Raw genomic sequence first — 21,535 nt, forward strand, 5'->3', positions numbered from 1 at the left:
TCCACAAACCTGGGTTTTCTGTGGTCTGTTTGGCCTTTCCCACACCTGCAAGGCTACAAGGAGGGTCTCTGCCTCCAAAGGGATAACTTGCTTCCCTTGTGATTCATGAGAACCATGGATATGGGACTTTTACCATGTTTTACTTTTACAACTCTGAACTGCTGTATTGATTACTGTGAGCTGTACTGATTATTGATTATTGTGAGCTGCCACTCATTAAGCACTTTTTTCCTCATTCCTGTAAAATTTAACAGAGAGGCCCTTCATTGAATACTGGTGTAAAACCCATCTCCACAGATAAATTCTTTGCAGCTCTGTGTCGTCAGCACTTGTCTCTAGGATATTTATGACAGCAAAAGCCAAGTGTATCACTCATCAGTCTGGGGAATTTGTGTGACACTGGTGTGTATCTCTTTGCTCTCTTGGACTGGTCCTGCCCAGACAATGAAACTTTTTCATCTCATCTCTCTAGAGTGCTAACAGAGATCAATAATTCTGCTTTATCTAATGGAAAATCTCTGGGGTCTTGTGAATCATGTGTTGGCAGCTCTATTTAGATGGAAATCTCTGTTCATCCCTGGGAAGCCTTGCTTTAAAACAATTTTCTGTAACATTCAGACTTCAGTTGATCTTTCAAATCATTTCTAGTCTGAATGAGTTAAAACACAGGTGAAGTTTCCCTGCTGAATGATCAGCTCAAGCACAAAACTTGACCTGACAGATCTGGATCAGTTTTAGAAGTCGGCTGCAAAATGTTACATCAGTGAGCAAGTTAATCCTAACTCAGGACCTGAAAGCTTCTGTTTTTCTTCAAATGTTTCCATTTTCATTAGTACTACAGGGCATGTCAGGCGAATCCTGCCCTTTGTTACTTGTGCAGCCCGAGTGCAATTAAGCTAACAAGTCTGCTGTAGTACAGGATGGTGTCCAAACCCTTTTCATAGCTGTGGTTGCTCAGGAAGAAGAAAGCAAACCCTTAATTTGTCACTGAGGTAAGCATTTATCAACTGTGGGCACAAAGGAAGGTCAACACATCTCTGCTGTTTCAGAACTACAATGGCACTTTAAGCCTCCTGATACCACTTTGATGCAGACAATGGTCATTATCACTATTTCATGAATATGAGAACAGACACAAAGAGAAAAAAAAAAGGAAGAGAATTTGCATGCAGCCTCAGAACAGAACAGGATTAGTGCTCAGGGGCTGCTGGCTCCCAGGCTCAGTCACCCCACATCCATCACTCTCTCCCACTGTCCTAATTCCAGCTGGGCACCTCCTCAACGCTGCTCTCCCCTTGTCTATATCCCAAATACAAATAAATAAATAATTAAAGGTGATTATTATCATCTTTCCAGCCTCCCAATCTGGTGCTGCTCCTGCCACCTCCTCCCCACAGTTTCCCCTTTCTCCACCCTACAGCTGCAGGCATGGAGCCAGAGCTGTCACATCCAGAGGATCTTGTTTTCCAGATCCCAAAGGGAGCAGAACCAGATAGGTACATGAAGGAAAACAGTGCCCCACGTTGCCAATCTAATTTATCATATTTTGAATGCAGGTATTAAAAATATGAAGGTTATTGTTGACTCTCTCTTGTCCTGCTTAGTGGCACCTTAGATTGACTGTTTGAACTTTGCCTTAGAAATCTGTTTCCAGAGTTAACTGCTTATTTTACATTACATCCTAGATTATTTCTCACCGTAATTTGCAACCTTCTCTGTTCCCTGTAAAACATTTCTTCCTGTTAATTTCTTCAAAGTCTTTAAACAGTGTTAACAAGAGAACCTGATAGTCTACGCTTCTCGAAACCAGCGTAGGCAGAACCAAATCCAAAAACACTGCACAGGCAAAAGAAAATATTCCCTGGATCAATGGAGGCTTAGTGCAAGAAAGGGAAGATGTTGCCTTTAGAAGTCAGAGGAATCTACCACGTTGTGAAAGAGCACGAGGCAGCCAAGGAGCAGACAGGAGATCCTCAGTGCCTGGCCCCTCGCACAGCAAACCTGTGGGTTTACAGAATTACAAAACCTGTGGGTTTACAGAATTACAAAACCTGTGGGTTTACAGAATTCCAGCTGTCTCTGCCCTGCCAGGCCAGAGCTGTGCCCCACCACAGCAGCACCTGCATGCAAATGCAGCAGCATCAGCTCAGGGGCTCCGAAGGGAACCACTTGCCATAAGTAAATGCACTTTGACAGCAGCTCCTAATAAGAGGAAGGAAATGAGGGAGAGAAAGAAAAGTGATAGGAGACAAAAGGACTTTATAAAACAGGGCTTTATTGCTTTCATTTGCAGCGTTTTCCCTTTGTTCTGTTGAGCCTTCCAATTCCAGATACTGCACAAAAGAGATACCTGTCTAAAAAAGTTTATTTCAATCTGAAACTGACTTGTAAGATGCTTCACTAATTCAGCAGCCCATTATCAGGAGTAACAATGAGCTACTTCTAATTAATCTGGTGTGTCCTTTGCTTCTGATACCAATCAAATCAATATTAATGGGGAGTTTGTGCTCTCTCATTACAGCACAAAGTGGGTACTGATCTTCTCATGAAGATTTTTGGACCATAAACCGTGTTTGAGGTCAGCGCAGTTGGCTTCTTCCCACACCCCTTTTTTCAACCAGGATGGAAAAAAAAAAATATAATGATGTGCTATTTAGTACCTGGATAAAAATCTACATTCAGGCTGCCTACACCAAAAGACTGAAACCAGTTCAATATGAAGAAATCTCAGTCTAAGAAAATAAAGATTTTAGTAGCTCGCAGAGCTCAAATTAAACACTTAAATAGGTAACACTAGATATTTCTCATGCTGCCTCACATTTCTCTATTTATTTTTATCTGCAGGATCAGGCGTGTTAGAGAGGGAGGCCTGGTAAGAATTGCCTCAGCCATCATTCTTGGTTACTTACATCTGTGGTCAATTTTCCACACTTTCTTCCATAAAAGGTAAAGGAGGCACTGTACTTGCAACAGGATAATCTAAACAATATGAACAATGTTACTGTTGAAGACCATCTGGCTCATCAAGCACAGCTCCAGACTTTTAACTCCTTGAATAAAGTGTGGAACCCCGCAGTGCATTTTTTTTTTTTTAATCCAAAATTCGTATTTAAAATGGTAAAAGTAGAGGTCTTGGAGACATGAGGGATTCAGACAGGGAGAAAAATTCAGTTTCTGGTTTTATCCTTTTTGTCTCTTATGGATGTTGCAATTCAGACTGCAGACATAACTCAGACGTCAAATTTTTCTGTAAAAAAAACTCTCTGTGCGAAACTGGTGTGTGTGGGGTTGGAGATTCAGAGGGGAGACAAGAGGGTTAAGTATTTCATAATTCACTTCGACTTAATGGCCTGATTCTGCCACTTCTTAAAAGGTAATAAAAGCCACAGAAGGGTCACCAGGAATTAGAGGAAAACAGGAGGGAGGGATAAGGGTGAATGCGACCAAAGAAGGCTTTTGCTAATGGTACACACAATTTCTGATCTGCAGATAAATTAACAACTGGCCAGTCTCAGGGACAAAAAGGTGAAAGCAGAGCAGGGACAAAATAACCTGGAAGAGGGTGAGCAATAGGGAGAGCACAGGGATCCCCAAAATCCAGAGGGAGCAGTGCTGGGGTTCACTCAGGAGCCAGCAGGGAGGACACAGGGATCCCCAAAATCCAGAGGGAGCAGTGCTGGGGTTCACCCAGGAGCCAGCAGGGAAAGCACAGGGATCCCCAAAATCCAGAGGGAGCAGTGCTGGGGTTCACCCAGGAGCCAGCAGGGAGAGCACAGGGATCCCCAAAATCCAGAGGAAGCAGTGCTGGGGTTCACCCAGGAGCCAGCAGGGAGGACACAGGGATCCCCAAAATCCAGAGGGAGCAGTGCTGGGGTTCACCCAGAAGCCAGCAGGGAGAGCACAGGGATCCCCAAAATCCAGAGGCAGCATTGCAGCAGTGCTGGGGTTCCCCATCTCCCTCCGTGCCTCAGTTTCCCCAGGGACCCGCAGCCCTGGGGCTCCCCAGCTCCATCCATGCCTCAGTTTCCCCAGGGACCCGCAGCCCTGGGGCTCCCCAGCTCCATCCATGCCTCAGTTTCCCCAGGGACCCGCAGCCCTGGGGCTCCCCAGCTCCATCCATGCCTCAGTTTCCCCAGGGACCCGCAGCCCTGGTGCTCCCCAGCTCCATCCATGCCTCAGTTTCCCCAGGGACCCGCAGCCCTGGGGCTCCCCAGCTCCATCCTGGCACACAGAACAGCAGCCAGCCCGGGCTTGCAGCACAGCAGCAGTTAAAGAGTCCTGCCCTTCTGAAAGGATTTCCAAACACACTTGTTTTCTGACCAGGCAACAGAAAGAATTGGATTTTGTCACGGGTCTTTGTTCATTTTTCGCTCAGTGAGTTCTCAGTTCTGTGATTTCTCTGTGCACAGAGAGAGTTAAAAAGCCCCTCGAGCATTGGCTGTAACAGGGCAGGGTTGGGTCCCCAAGAGGGTTGTTATCCTCCAAAGAAGTTTTAATGGCATTATAGAAACCAAAACAAAACAAAACAATAAAAACATCCAAAACAAAACCAAAAAACCCACAACCAACTGGTTGTTGAAATACTTCAATGCTTTTTATTTAATTTCTAAACATATTTTTGGAAAGGAAAGCAAAGAAAATGAATTAGAGCATAGTGGGATTTTTTCTTTCTGTGTAAACACAAAAATTAATTTTCATATTCAGCAGTTCATTGCTTTAAATTCTGCATCTTGCTTTAACTAGAAACATCAGCCTATCTGGTTTCTAGGTAGAGCACACACAGGGCTGAACCTTCCCCTACAGTAAGTTCTTCCAGCCACTCCCAAAAACATGTGCCCACAACCCTTTCTCAAAGTCTTCTCTAATTTAGATCTAATTTTCATTGAAGCTATTATATCATAAGCCCACTGCAATATGTACTGACATACACATGCTGAATTCTTGGCTTGCAAAATCATTTTAAGATGCAAGAAGGACTTTTAAAAATTGTTTTTAAAGAAATTGTATTTAATATATGCTCATGACTCACCAGTTGAAAAAAAAAAAGCAATGTTACAGTAAGCAAGATCAGGCAGTTCTATGATTAATGGGGTCAAAAAGTTAGAATTAATGTTCAAAACTTTGGTTGCTCACACTGAAACAATTAACCCTATCTATCGAGCATTAGGCCTCAAAAAACAAGGCAAAATTTCAGAAAGAAGCAATACTGTGTTACAAAACACTTATTTTGGTGTGTGTTCCTTCCCTTCAGAAACAGAACAACAGATTTTGCCCATTCATCAAGAGATTCTCTGGGTGCAGCTCTTCCAAAACAAATGTGGCTTTGAACACGAGACGTTCGAGTACAGTGTGTAAACGAGGCATGCCCTAATGGCTATTCTGCTGCAAAAAGCATCCTGCATTCTGCTGTACCAACTGCAAGTCCCTTTCCTCCTACTTGAGCTAATATTAGGATTTGAAAAATGAAAACAGAAGTCATTTGACCAACAAGGAATCTGCTGCCGAAGGCTCCTGCTTACAAAAGCGCCTGTAGTGACACTGCAGCTGGGAGAAAAACCATCCCTTGCATTTATTTCACTGCTAACTCGACCCAGTGCTCATGGTAGCCAGCATCCAATGCACTGTAAGCAGCTCCTGGACTTTAATGAAGAGCATTCCACAGGAATAATGCTAGCACGTGCTGGGTGATAAACATATAAGCACTAATACTGTTCTGCAAAGCCTTAAATTACACGCTCCAGTGCGTTGGCTTTAAATCCTGGAAGACACTGGCACCAATTGCTGGGATTACAACTTTTAATTAAACCTAGAACTAAATTACTGGATTTCAAACCATTTCTTTAATCCACACCTGTCTGCTAAGCCTTTCACCACATTCACACTTAATAACCCTGAACATTTTTCATCAAGAAAGCTCAAAGGTTCTTCCAAATTAAATCCCCGTCACTGCTCCACTTCACACATCTGGAAACTGAGGCACACAGTAATTAAATATCCCAAACTAATGCAGCAACCTGTGCCATGGCCATGCTTTTCAAAGGGGGGATTGCACCTTGTTCCAAACTTGCTGATGAACCTCACTCCCATATGATCATCATCTCTGGTGCAAGTATTCACATGGGCTTATGATAAATGATGCCAGGAAGGAGCTTCAGATGAAAACTGAGAGGTAAAGGGATTACATAAATTAACACACTCAGGTCTGTGGCCATTATTTCTGAGGCACCTTTCTAGACTTGGTAACAGAATGCTGTATTGACTCAGCACAACCAAACTCTGCAGCTGCCTTTGAAAACCTCAGTTGTGTTTCCATCTAATTGAAAAGAGATCTAAGAAGAAAACAAATCCAAAATAATTTTCTCCTCCTGATTCAGGACTGTTCTCTATTTGCAAAACTAGGTAATTGCTTTTCTAAATAATGTTAGGCTTACTCAGACTAGATCTCACCAAGAAGCATCTTCATATGAATTTTGTATAGCAAAATACTCTGATTTTCTTAAAATCTCATGCCTGTACTCTTGCCCACACCACAGCTGCATGGATGCTGTGCATGGTGGAAAACTGACACAGGGAAGAGCTTTGCACCTGCATTTCCACACCTGGAGTGCTGTGCCCAGTTCTGGGCCACAAAGGGGATTAGTGACCTGGAGCACCTCTCATGAGGATGAGACCCAAAGCTATGGAGCAGTCAGAGATATTCTCCAACTCAGAAATGCTCAGAAGGTTCAAATATTGAGAGAACTGGAGAACAGGAGAACAGAACAGGACAAAGACTCTGCTCAGCCATACATACCCTCAACTACTCTCTACATGCACAGACATCAAATAACTAATTCAAATTAAAGAAATCTAAGCCACATGCATATACAAAAACACCTCATTCCTTTCCTGCACTCCTACAAAGAGTTAGATTCATTTAGTAGCCTGGTATAAAGCAGTCTATTGAACAAATATGCTCTGGGCATAAGATCTGTCACAAATTAAAATTATTGAGAATGATTCTGTCTTTCATCTAATGTTTGATCTATTTCATTAGGTATATTGAAACCCTTGTACACACCAGGAAATAAATGGCCTGACTATTCTGAGAAGTGTGAGGCTAACAAGTATCACTTCTGAGGAAAAAAAAAATGATCCTCTCCTCTTCAGGTTGTCATTACAAAAGTAGGTAGTTGTTTCCTGCAGATAAAACCCCTGAAACTGCACATTCTGGTCTGTACTCTGTAGTAACTGCTTTGAAGCCAAAATAAAAATGCTGTTGCTTCTTGTGCAAAGGTTTCCATGTCAGTAACAACGATGTATGCAACTCTTTTAAAGCCTGAAGAACCAAAGGACAAGGAGGACTCTGCTAAACATAAAATCTCTTACAGTGCCTGGATGAAACAACTGAAGAAACCCGCTGCAGCTGCTTGTACTGTCTCTAGGTTTTGGCATTCATTATTTAAGTTCAGTGGAAACTGTTCAGCCTTGAAGTAGACTGACTCATGCACTTTAACTTCCAATTTCCTGCAAACAATCCATTAGTTTTTGGCAAGTTTCATACTGCACAGTACTTCCCTGAAAAGGGCAGCTCCAAACTCTTCTTATTTCAACAGCCTTTCTCCAGTTTAATGAAAGTAGAATTTATACTCGTGCCCTTACAAAACTGAGTGTGATCCCCACCTGACACACCTAGCAAAGGCAGAGGAATGACTTTGCTCTTTCCAAATGTTGGGACAAATCCTACTGGGCTGTACTCTATGGACGTTTCCCAGAGAACACAAGCTGAGTTTGGATGTGCACTGTTAAGTTTTACCTGACAAAGAAAGCAAAATAAATATTTTCATACTACCTACTCCTACACTTCTCTGCTTTTTTAACAGCTGGAATGAGCTACTTGATAAGTAAATGCTAATTCCACCCATTGCAGCTACAATGGTTTTAAAATTTGCCATTCCCTTCAAATATCTTGTCCCTAAGTGGTATCAGAAATATGTCAGTAACTCAGAATGGAAAATAACTGTGGTATCTCCACCAGTTGGTAACTATAGATAAATGTGGTCAGCTTAGGGACTAGTAAAATAATTCTTCCCTCCCCAGGATGCAGTTATTTAAAAATGAGAAGAGATGAAAGCATCAACATAAATACATGTGCATACAGCTTTCAAAGTACTCAGTGAGATTCCAAATCTCCAGTTCAGCTGACACAGTAGAAGACCTTTCCACGTTAAAATTAATGTTGTTACTCTGTGCACCTTGCAGAGCGTGGTGCTGGAATCTTGTGTTTATCCACATTCTAAAAAAGCCGCAGTAAACAGCAGCACAGATTTTCACACCTCAGCATATCAAACCTCCATCTCCACAAGGCAATCATAAATAGGCTGCACAGTCCCATAGTTTTCATGTTCTTTCAGGTCCTCAGCCCTCTCTCCTGGGACAGCCAGCAAGCACAATTTCATAACTGAGATATGCAAAATGCTCCACTCCTTCAAAGAGCTGACCCTGTATCATCCAATGTAGTCTAGTAGCAAAAAGTTTACCAAATGTCAAAAAGTTTTGAAAGGCGCTTTTTTTTTAAGTGTTTAAAAATACACCGTGACTGGCAGGGGCATTTTACACATTGTGGGAACTTAAGTGGCTATGGCTGTGGAACTGAAGCACTTAGATCTGCTGTGTTATTTGGGTGTTTAAAAGACTCCTACCAGCTCTACAGGTGTCTGCATTCCAGCTGGGAAAGTCCAACAGGTATTTAATTCCCTACTGCTGTGCCTGAACACAGGCTAAACCTCACTCAAACAGCAGGTGCTTATTTCCCAGCTTCCTTTCCCAAACTAGACTGTGCACAGGTATTTCCACTGTAAATAAGGTACACAAAGGTGGCAGACCAAAGTCATAATAATTATTACATACTGCTGAGGGTGCCTTATTTTCTGCACAATTATGTGATGCTTCATAGCCACTCCAAATTTGTATTATTTCTTGGTATGTGTGTAGATATCCTCCACCTCAGAAAAAACTCCCTCCTACTTTACTGAAGCTCCTGGGAAGTATCCCCAAACACTGGTTAAATGCTCAAACAGTTAGCATAAACCCTCTCCCCTCCCCTCCCCTCCCCTCCCCTTCCCTCCCCTCCCCTCCTCCCCTCTCCTCATTTTCTAATAGACTCTCATTTCCTCACTTTTAAAAACATGCAGCTTTATTTAAGGTTCAGTCTCATAGATCCATTCCCTCTCTGCTCTGCATTTCCAAGCCTGAGCAGGGAATTTAGTGCCTGATTCAGTCCCTCAGCTCTGCCTGCTCTGACATGACCCATGTATGCACCTCCTTGAGCACATGAATGGTTTCCTGACTTGCCTCCTTGACTTGTGTCCTTGCAGGCTCATTGTCAGGCAGGGAATTAAGTGGTTTGTCAGACTGATCCCGAGTGCTTAGCATCTGAACAGCAAGAAGTTTTACTCCACTGAGTAAGAAAACATTTCCCAGAACTTCATGTCTCTAGCCATGCTAACTGCCTGCACACAACTCTACTTCCCTGACAAAAGAACAAAATTTACAGATGCTCTTATCTCCCTGGGATTTATGGCTGGAGCTGGAGACTGATGGTTTGAACTGGGGAAGCAAATGAGGCAGAGCTGGTACAGACATGCAGGGGTTAAGCTGATTTGTTAGTGCCCTTGCTGTTCCTTGCTGTCAGGCACGGTGCATCCACTCTCTAAATTCTGAAAAGAACACCGACCTTTAATCTGTGGTATTAGTTCCTTTGACAAAATGGAAGATTATGTCTTTCTCCCACAAGCCTTCATGCACAGCTTAGCCAGCTTCCATCTGGTCTGGCTAATTAAATGTAAGTTAACATTAAGTTAAGAGCCAGCTCCAGCCCACAGACCTTCTATTCTGCAACGGCAGATTTATTAATTGGCCAAACTATTTGAGTATTTAATACCATTTTTGATTACTTCTATTTTCTTTGCTCTCTCATGAAAACAGGGAAATGTTTTTGGAGCCATATTTGCATCATTTCAGAAACACAAAACACCAAGATGTGCTAATAAAATTCTGAGCAGCCATAACACTGTCAGCTTTTTTTTCTTCTGTATTTGACATGTTAATAAAGCACCACCATAACAGTGTGAAGGATCTGCCTATTATGCACAAGATGTGGAATTGCTGGAGCTGTACACTTTAAGCTGGCCCTGACCCACAATCTGGCCCTATATGTACTAAAACTACAGCCAGTTGTTGTATTCCTTATTCAGTCAAAACTTTCTTTGACCGTAATGGGTGTTCTGTCTGAATGAATTAAAAAGGGATTACATCTGATATGGGGGAGCTACTAATTAGAATCATGCCCACAGCTAACTTTTGATAAAATTCATTTGTAAAAATGAAAATACAAAGAATTTACTACATCAAAATTACACTTTGCACTGTTTTAACATTAACTCTATGTAGGTCTGGTACCTAATCTATTTCACTGTCTTTAACATTAGATGTTAGAGAAGAAAACTATATACTTCAAGATTTTTAAAAGAAATAATACAGCAAAGTTAGATTTATATTTTTATTTTTTTTTAACACCTGACATTACTTTGAGAAATACTTATTAAGTAAAACATCTTAAAAATCTTAACCAAACCTTCTTTCTTTGGGATAGAGGAAGATCACATTAAGAAATGTTATTTCTTTGTATATCTATTTAATATAATTCCTGCTACTACTGTATATAAAGCATATTTAAGAATTCAAACCCCAGGAAACTTCTACCTAGTTCACATATAAAAACCAGCCAACCACAATCAGTTAAAAGTTCAGCTTCATATAAAAATCTAAACTGTATCAGGACATGCATCAGAGAGTTAAAAACCAACAAAAACTGTGAATGGCATCAAGCTGCCTAATGGGGCAAGACTAAACACAGAAATGAGGAGACCACTGCTCCTTCCACTTCTTTGCCTGCAGAAGATCACATGAGTAAATCAATTCACCTTTTCTGCCTCAGTTACCCAAGCAGATGGTGCAGGCAGAACAAACATTTTTCCTTTGTGACCTCACCTTAAAATTCTCAGGTGTTTCAGTCAGATGAAGATGTTCTGTGTAAGGGCAGACTGTTAGCACCTAATACTATGTTGGAAACTTAAATGGACAAGCAATTAGCTAAGAGGCAGTGAAAACAAAAATGCTGTTTTACAGGGTGCAACACCAACAACAGACACAAAGCATTTCTGATTGTCTGTTTATAATATCAACTTATCAACTTATTCTGTTCTCTCCTCTATCCATTAAATTATAATTACCTGTTTCCAAAAAAACCTGAAAAAACCCTAACCCCTTCTCGTTAAGCTTTCATTCTCTGTCCTATCTTCTGCCTGGCTTACTTTACATTTGTGTTCTCACTGCGTACACCAACTCTGTTTATTTTGACAGCTCACCCTGGGAATGCTGCTCTGCACAGAGCTGTCACCTTTTACTCGAGCAAAAGCAGCATGTCTGATAAAACCCACTGGGGTAACTCGTTCAGAAATTAAATACAAGACCCCCCCCCCCAGTACAGTCCTGATTCTAAGGCTGGGCATGAGGGCTCAGCTCATTTCCAGAATAGCAGGAGTGCAGCAGGAGCTGCTGAGCTCCGGTGTGACAGCAGCAGTGATTCCTCTGCACCCATCGCTGCTCTGGCCAGCTTTCCTCGTCAGCTGGAGCCACCTTGTGCCCTGCACAGCACCTGCACCCTGCTCTGCTGAGCAAAAACTGTGCTCACATTCGGCTCTGCATGAGACAGCAGCTCCGGGGAAATATTTATTCAGATTCTACATAAACCATTCCGTTTGGGAGTAACCGTATCAAATCTGCTAAAGATGGTTTATTTGTGGGAAACTATTTCAAGTCAGTTAAAAATGAAACAAAATAATTAATACAGCTGTAAATCAACTGGATGCTGATTATTTTTTTCCCCAATTCAACCCGCCACAGCAGTAAGGTTCTAAGAGTTATGCAAGACACTAAGTCACTTGGAGCACTCGTGGTATAATGGGGAATACCACCACTATTTCCCAGATTATTCTGTGCCCTTACATAGGATGGAGAAATGTAACAAAGCAGTGACAAAAATGTGAGAGCACGAGCTGCTCTGCTGCGAGTTTTACTTTGCAGTCAAACAGCAAAGTCTCTTCCTCTGCACTAATGAATTTGAGTGCACAGCATAAAAATGTTTAAAAGTGTTGCAATTCAGATCTGGCCTCCAGCCATAAAATTCAAATGCAGCTTTCAAACACACCCAAAGTCAGAGTTTATTTTTTTTGGTCTCGTTATAAAATAAGGATCACGTGAATCCCATAGGTCTGGACATACTTCCAGAGGCTACAGGGGCAAATTCTGACTCGGGGCCAAATCTACCATATTCCTGTTCTTTTATTCTGACAGGATCAATATCAAACATGCTGAGGATATGAGCCAATAGATATTTCCCTTCCTTCTCACAGCAAGAGTGATGCTCTTTATTCCAAGTGGGCAGGACAGATGTGATTGCACCTTCTAATAAAATTAATACTTTTCATTTAAGCACATAAGACCTGACATTTCTTCTTAAGCCTGAAAGAACAGGCCACAAAAAAACCCAAACAAACCACAAAATCCAAACCCCTGAACTACAGGGTTACAATGAGAAGTGTTCTGACCTTTTACCATTCTTCTTCTTCATGCACTCTGACGACAAGTTAGGCATATCATCTTTTGAATTCAGCACTGCAATACATTATGCTGCATTTACTCTGAGCACTCTGACATTATCATTATCTTCTTTTGTGCCCGACAGCAACTGCAGCTCCTATAATGCCATTATTGTAATTAAGAACAATCTGAACCATTGACAGCATTGCCTCGTTTGCTCTAGAATCCCCTGTGCATTAGTGTTCTTCTAAACCAATATTTCACTATTAATAGTTTGCTACTTTAGAACTGCCTACGGTAAAAAAAAAAAAAAAAAGGAAAAGAAAAAGAAAAAAAATTAGGCCTCAACCTAACTCGATGGCCAAAGAAAAAACTTGCTAAGGAAAAAATAAATGAAAGGCTGTGCACTGGCAAACTGTTACACTTTTCTTAACATGTGTTGAAAATGGATTCACACGCTGCCAATCTATTCAGGCCGTTGCCCAGGTGAGGAAGCTTATTTTGGCTTGCTTCAAAAGGACCACCTGTACAGACACAAAAGAAAACATCTCTTCTCCCACTGAATGTACCCAAAGTACTTCTCTGTCTGAACTCTCCCTTTCATTAACCCAGCTCACAGTTGGATAAGTAGGGCATGGCAATTTAGGCATTCTTGTCTGGGAAATGCTGGCCTGGAGTCCCAGCCCTGCAGCACACGTGCTCTGCAGGCTGCCTGCACCTGGGCAGGTGCTTGCTGAGGGTGATAGCTGCCTGTCCCTGGCCCAGTGATCACTAACACCCAGCCTTTCAGACTGCAGCTCCAGGGAAACAACACACCCTGGCCCAAAGAGCTGCAGGTGCAGCTGCACGACAGCACTGACACTGGCTCCTCTTACAACCCATAAAAGGCCCCAGAAGCAACTTCAATTCTCCTGCAGTAAATGAGAAGCTGCAGGGCTCACAGAACAGAACCCAGCAGTCACTACCTGCACGCTGGTAACACAGAATTTTGGGTATTTTTAGTAGATGTGAACATGGCAAGGTACCGTGTGAAAATGATAAAGAAACGTGGCTAGTGGAAAAGAGCTGGTAACTCCCAAGGAGATTTACACAGATGCAGTGGCAGACTTTTTCTTCTTGTGGACACATATTCCACTAAAAAATTATGAACCTGATGTTAAAGGAACATTCAGGAAATGATAATGTTTAGGTTACATTTGGAATTTTTTATTCTTTCAAGGATTTTGCAGTGTGAGATTGTATTTTTATGTCTGGGAAATCACTACTGGACTGGAGCTGCTTCTCTCTCCACCAGACCTTCAGTCTGTGCCCAGAGCTTCTGATGGGGAACAGTGCTCACTGACAATTGTTGCAGCCCCTCTCCTCCCAAAGCCCCTTTTCCCAAGTGGGATTTCATAGGTTTCACTGTGAATAAAGGCTAATATCATCCATCACTGGGTCAGTGCTGCTCTACTACCCCACTGGAACGGCCATGCTAAGAATCAGAGAAGCCAGGGGGACTTAACCATGACTGCAACTACCAAGAATGACTCACAGAAATTCATATTCCAGGTGTTTTCCTCCACAAAAAGTAACATACTGTCAACCCTGGTACACTGTGTGCTGCTTGATACAAAGCTCAGGAAGAGAAGTGCAAAGATTAAAAGGAAAGTGGTACTGCTAGGTCAGGACCTAGGTGCTCTCTAATTTTTTTATTAAATCAGCATTATGATAAGAACATTTGATAGCACCACATGCAATTATTTCACACAGACTACTACAAAACTGAAAGGAAACCAGAGCACTTGGGAGACTGTAGAACCTTGTCATTTCACCCTTCAATTCTTTAATATTTTGAGAGAGATCACTGCTTGATGAACAGTGGCACAGTCTAGAGCCAGGTGCAGGATTTGGGTGAACAGATGGTGGCTAATCTTCCTAATACAGCTCTGCCAGTACAACTCACTCTTGACCAGTCACATCCCTGGTTTTTTTCTCTGTTTTGGTTTTTTTTTCCCTTGGTTTTCTCTGGCCTGAGCACAGCTTTTCAGGGCATAGTTACAGAGAAGACTAAGGATTCACAAAAGGCTATTGATCTGATGTCTAAGACATCTTTTGTTTGTATTTCAGTTTGGTCACTAAAGTGAATGAACCCTCTGGTGCACTCAACACACACACACACACCCAATTCCAACAGGGACAAGGGTATTCAAGTCAAATAATGTTATCTATTAGTAAGTACTAGCACACCAAACTGGAGAACACACAGAACACACAGAGAGCAAGTTGCACCTTCAGCCCCAGCCCACATCTGGAACAGCTGCAAGTGGAAATGTGAAGCACTGCAAAATACCCTGCCTTGCAGCTCATCAAGTGGCATCACACTGCTTCCAGCACAGCCTGGCTGCATCACCTGCATGTCACCTGGCCTTGCAGGGTGTCTCCTTTGGGGGCTGGCTGCAGTCCAGCTGATAAAACTGCTCACCACTAGGGATACAACAACAACTGTGTTTGAACTGGAACGGCTGTGGGCAGGAAAAGGGGCAGGACAAAAGCAGCAGATGGAAAAGCAACACAATTTCAGGTACACCCCAATCACTGGTTTTCTAAAGTTTCACTTCACAAAGAACTGTGTCCCTACAACTGCTCCTTCCACCTTCAGCAACACCAGCAGAAAAAGACTGCAGAAGTCTGGATTAAGTTGATCTTGGATACAGTGACATAACAAATGAACTGGACTGTCCTTTTCTTAATCTCCATGAGAACAGCAGAGAGCCCAGTATTAAACTATTTGGTCTGCAGGGAGGGCATCAATTAATGGTTGTGAAAGGCATGAAATAAAGAAAAAAAAAAATTAGGATACATCCCAGAGATTTTGTCCAAGGGAGATTTCCAGAAGCACAGACCTGTTATTAGAGGAAGCTGCCTTTAAGGTGAGGGGTTTCAGAAGATGAAAAGCCCACAAGCAGTAATCAGATCCAGTGAGAATTCTTCTCTTGGTCTCTAGGTCTTCTCTTACCTTCAGGGCAGATTCCTTTAAATGCTATGGGAAACATCAGATTCTCTTAACAGCTCACTCACTGTCACTGAGGATGAAAACTTCATCCTTAGCTGAGCACCTCATATTTATTCTACAGCACTACTCAATTATCCCCACCTTCACTCTGCAAACTGGAGATATGTTTTTATGAGGATGATCCAAGGGAATTTAAGCTTTAAATCTGGAGATGTAGAGGAAAAAAATAGCACCAAAACAAAGGTTCATCAGTCTGAGCTGGTTCCTAGCCGTTTTTTTTTTTCCTCTTTTCCATGGCTCTACCCTGTGATCTGAAAGCACTGGAGGCTCTTCAGCCACTTGTGCAATGCACATTTAGTTTTAGCTGAAATCTCAGCTCAGATGATGAAATTATAATGAGAAAAAGTCAGGAAATAAAAGGCATACTTCTGCAGCAGTGGCTTGCCCATGTAATTCAAGCTGCTTTTGCAATTCAGATGGAAAGACAGAGTTCAGTGGCTCTACTGCCCTCATGCAGGTAGTCAGAGAACATAGAACTGGCAGTTTTGGGTCAGAGCAGGGGATCACAGCCCTGGTACCTGGCAGAAAGGACTTCTTTACAACACAAACAGGGAAGGGCAAGCCAACAGAATTTTGTATAAGCTTCCTAATCCTAACAGATGTCCCAATGGATATGTAATGATTTCTGGACACAAGTCTGTGATGGCCTGTGTGATTCACAAGCGTGCCACTGGAGACATGTAAGACCCACCCAGACACACTTTTAGCCCCCACCTCCCACTCCTTTCAAAAAACATTTCTGGCATCCAAAACATCCCATAGCAGTAAATTTCAGCAAGTAATCTGTGCTCCCTTCACACCCATCCCTCCCTGCCTCCTGTCTGGCACACAAGAGGTTGGCAGTGCTGTGCCTCGTGCTCACCTCAATGCTGGCAGCACAATCCCACACCTGTGTGATCCAACCCCTCTGCACCTGCTGGGAGGCACTCAGGAAGAGCAGGCACACACTCAGCTCTGCCATGACAGCATAACTCTGATATACACCCAATAACCTCATTGGCACTGGGTTCCTGCAGATCTGAGCACGTGAAACACACGGACCAAGCTTAACCAGACTGAGCCCTGCTGGACTGAAACAATGAACTGCTTAGAATAATTTTAGGGTTATCTTTTACTTCTGAGATTCAGAAACACATTCACAATATTTTCATGTCTTTACTGCACCAGCTGGAGCCAGAGGCTATTAAAAGGGGGACAAAAAGGGCAGAGCTTGGCTGACAGATGCTGGGCAGCCCCAAGCAGGGCACAGCTGTCATTCACACCCGTGCTGGGAGCTGCATCTGCAGGGCCATCTCCAGCCCAGCCAAGAAACAGGTGGGTGCTCAGCTTTCCTTTCCACCAGCACAGCACAGGCCTCCCCAACACCACATCCCTAACCATTCAGCTGCAGAGAACACAAACAACACCCCAGTGCTGTCCTCCTGAGGAGCTCTGTGTACTCAGAAGGCTTGAAGCAGTGAAATGACAACAAAGTGAGTGGACCTCCCCTCCATTTTTCTGTTTCTCCACATTCCTCCCACAGAACAGAAGCAATTTATGCACTTAGAGCTTGCTCCAAGGCAGTGATTCCTTCAGTGGTGCTGCTCCCAGGTTTTGGCCAGCACCATCTTTCACTCATTGATTGAAAGATAAACATTTCATGTAAAACACCTGAAAAGCTTTCATCACCCTACATTTACTCTTACTTTGCATTCTTAGATTTTTCTGATTTTATGTTATTCATGTATAAAATACATGAAGTAAAGATCAAGAAAGTTAAGGCTATCATCAAAACCCACCAGAATTTAAAATATTTTACACTGCTAACATACTCTCCTCTGAGGCATTGCCTACTGTGACCCCATACACCAAAATTTAATCAAGAGATACACAAAAAAGAATAAATATCATAAGTGGAGGACAGCAGAAAATTCATTCTTTCTGCTGCCCATCAACCCCAAATTAGGCAGAGGAGCATTCAAATTATTGAAATGGTTGTCACATCAATTGGAAAACTGACTGAGCCCATACAATTGCTCTCCACCAAACTGATGGGGCCAAGCTGTCTGCTTCCCATCTGCTCCTCTGCAATTGGAGCAATTCTGAACTCCACTCCCCGTTCCCAAATGTGCCACAGTTTTATCAGCATGTCAGGAAACAATTCTTTACATTCTCCACTAAGGTAAGCTATTAGGAGGAGCAAATTTTCTGTGTTTGTTAATTGCCAGGCCAGGAAAATTCAAGGAGGACAATCACACATCACCTTACTAAAGCCACCATGAAAAATTCATTAGATAACACAAACTTCCCCCACACATATTTTTAAGAAAGGCCATTCTGCACTCTTCTTACATAGGTTTAAAGGCATGTTTAGTACACAGTACAGACTACTACAAGGAGCTTAAAAACTGTAATTTGTGGGGTTTTTTTGCTCATATGATGTGCTCTGCCATATATCTGAATTCCTGATAGATAAGGACTGGGATCCTTCACTAGCATATATGGGGTGGCCAGTCCTCAAATGCCTTTCAGCAATGAAGGGGATGGAACCTTACTGAAAACCACAAATAACTTCTGCACACCTCAGTTCAGTTTGCAGAGATTCTACTCATAGTTTACAATTCTTTCACTGCCTAAAAAGCTAATTCGATTCATTCCAAACATAGTGAATAATTTGTAATTCTGCTACCTTAACAGAATTTATACTCCACTTGAAGATGCAGCTGCAGATGCTCTCACAGGGAAGACCAAAGCACAATGTTCTCATCCTTGATTTACAGCCCTGGTGATGAGATGCTGTAAATCAAAACCACACTAAGGCTCTACGTGACAGATGACAACATAAACAAATCTGAGCTCCAAATTCGAGCTCCAAATTCCAGATTTTATCAAATACTCTCTAATATTTAATGGCAATGTATTTTCCATATTAACATATGTCTTATGGTACGACTAACCTCTGCTTACATCATGTGATATCTCAAGTATCTCAGGTTACTCTCTTTGTTTTGGTCAGTAAGTTGTGCTCTGATATTATAGAATTCATTTAACTTGTCTAGGCTACCTTCACCCCTTCCACAGGTGGACCTCTGTCAAGAACTCTGAAATTCATAACCAAAGGTTTGCTATACATTTTATATATATTTATGCATATAAATCAATGTCAATACTGAAATACCATTTTATCCTGTATTATAAACTATTTTTACTACACCTGAAACTACATAAACTTTACTCTCTTCACTGATAATCTGCATTACTCTTGATCATAAAGTCTCCTCAGATCCTAAAGTATTTTCATTTGGTGAAGCATTTTGGCTCTATTGCCAAAGATAAAACATTTTTGCATTATTAAAAACCACCAGTTCTTAGCCCTTGTGGGGAAACACTGGAGTAGGAAACACTAGCTAGGCTCTAAAAACACCTGGAGCCCTACCAGAAAAAAAAAATAAAATCAGCACAACTTAAGATGGAACCCACATCCAGCAAGGAGTTAATAGCTTGCAAACTTGTATTTATTTTCAGTAGAGAAAAAATTAGCAAGTAAGACAGAGGACAGGCTTCACGATAAGGCTGAAGCTATACGAAAGTGTTAAACCCCATAAATCAATAAACAGAAAGATAAGATAGCATACTATCAATTTCACTTCTGTATCTGCTTCCACCAGAGAAATATCACAAACATACCCAAGTGAAAAGGATACTAAGGTGAATGAACACAGTACATTTCTGTCCATCAACAAATAACAGTCCTCACAAAGTTAATTTAAAAACCCCAACTCTCTAAACCACTGTTAATTTTAGACAGACCTTAGAAACTTGGGAAACACAGAAGACAAGGACAATGCAGTTTCAAAAGGACAGACAGTGATAATGAAATGGCAGCTGTGGGTTTTAATCAATAAATGTAATACATTAAAGTAATGAGAAGAATGATTTCACAGAATACATCTTTTTGTAAAGTTACAAGATTGTGAATAAAACTAACTGCTGCCTCTAAGAGTTTGCTGGAGATTTGTGACTTCAAACATCTGTCACTAAGGAAAAAGCATATAATAGTAAAAACAATAATAATGACACACCCAAACTGCCACACAGGCTCCCTTAAAGATTTCCAAACACACCTACTATCAATATACACTCATCAAGGAAGATGTTGCTAGTTCCGTGTGGCTAACAGCCACAATAATATACCAGAATAACTTTAAAAAGTAGGCAATTAATAGAGGTGTCATTCCTTACTGCTTCACCAACATCTGGTCCACCTGCAAGGACCAGAAAAAGCCAAAGAATGTGAGCACAAGGTGGATTTAAGAGAAAAGCAAGGGTGTACATGACAGAAAGGTGATGTGAGAGCTGTGTGTGTGTGTGCGTGGCTTCACTGCCCATCTGCACACGAGCAGCAAGGTGCTGCTGAGCCCCACACCCTTCTTCACACTCACAACCAGTGAATTCTGCCTGGAAAACTACTTTGGAGCGAGTGTTACTTTGGCTCTATTTGCATCACGTTTAAATCGAGCCCCGCTGTGAAAACGATGGGTGAGCGAGGTTAAATTCCAGCTCTCTCTCTCATGGGATTTCACCCAGGCAAGTTCAGCGGGGGGTGGGTATTAATGAGTTCACATGTACGGACAAAGAAGCGGGCTGCTGCACACTCTGGGCGCTCTGCAAAGGGCGCTGTCGAGAGCCTGAAGGGTATTCGCTCAGCGTGTGGAGCCGCTGAGGAGCCAGGGCCGCCAGGAACATTGAATAGCTGCCAGCTTTACACAGAGCGCCGAGTGCCGAACACAGGCCTGCGGTGAGTCCCAGCGGCCTGCAGGGAACCCGCACCCAGCCCCGGGGAACATCCCGCCCGGGAAAACACGGGGAGCTGCGGGGCTGCTGCGGGCAGCGCTCCTGCCTGCCTGCCTGCCTGCCTTCCCTCGAAACACCGGGAGCTGCAGGACACCGGGCACAGACCCCGGGAGCTGCAGAGACACTGGGCACAGACCCCGGGAGCTGCAGGGACACCGGGCACAGACCCCGGGAGCTGCACACAGACACTGGGCACAGACCCCGGGAGCTGCACATAGACACTGGGCACAGACCCCGGGAGCTGCAGGGACACCGGGCACAGACCCCGGGAGCTGCACACAGACACCGGGCACAGACCCCGGGAGCTGCACACAGACACTGGGCACAGACCCCGGGAGCTGCACACAGACACCGGGCACAGACCCCGGGAGCTGCAGAGACACTGGGCACAGACCCCGGGAGCTGCAGGGACACTGGGCACAGACCCCGGGAGCTGCACACAGACACCGGGCACAGACCCCGGGAGCTGCAGAGACACTGGGCACAGACCCCGGGAGCTGCACACAGACACCGGGCACAGACCCCGGGAGCTGCACACAGACACTGGGCACAGACCCTGGGAGCTGCAGAGACACCGGGCACAGACCCCGGGAGCTGCACACAGACACCGGGCACAGACCCTGGAGCTGCACACAGACACTGGGCACAGACCCCGGGAGCTGCAGAGACACTGGGCACAGACCCCGGGAGCTGCACACAGACACTGGGCACAGACCCCGGGAGCTGCACACAGACACCGGGCACAGACCCCGGGAGCTGCAGAGACACTGGGCACAGACCCCGGGAGCTGCACACAGACACCGGGCACAGACCCCGGGAGCTGCACACAGACACTGGGCACAGACCCCGGGAGCTGCAGGACACTGGGCACAGACCCCGGGAGCTGCACACAGACACCGGGCACAGACCCCGGGAGCTGCAGAGACACTGGGCACAGACCCCGGGAGCTGCACACAGACACTGGGCACAGACCCCGGGAGCTGCAGGACACCGGGCACAGACCCC

At 43.5% G+C, this 21,535-nt stretch overlaps 1 protein-coding gene across 1 annotated transcript in view; it reads right to left on the minus strand.

The window, feature by feature from the left end:
• Positions 1 to 21,535, minus strand: part of PARVA (parvin alpha) — a 58,728-nt gene that overhangs the window by 36,258 nt on the left and 935 nt on the right. The gene's annotated exons all lie outside the window — the stretch shown is intronic.

This window comes from Erithacus rubecula, assembly GCF_903797595.1.
Source record: "Erithacus rubecula genome assembly, chromosome: 6".
NCBI classification, from domain to species: domain Eukaryota; kingdom Metazoa; phylum Chordata; class Aves; order Passeriformes; family Muscicapidae; genus Erithacus; species Erithacus rubecula.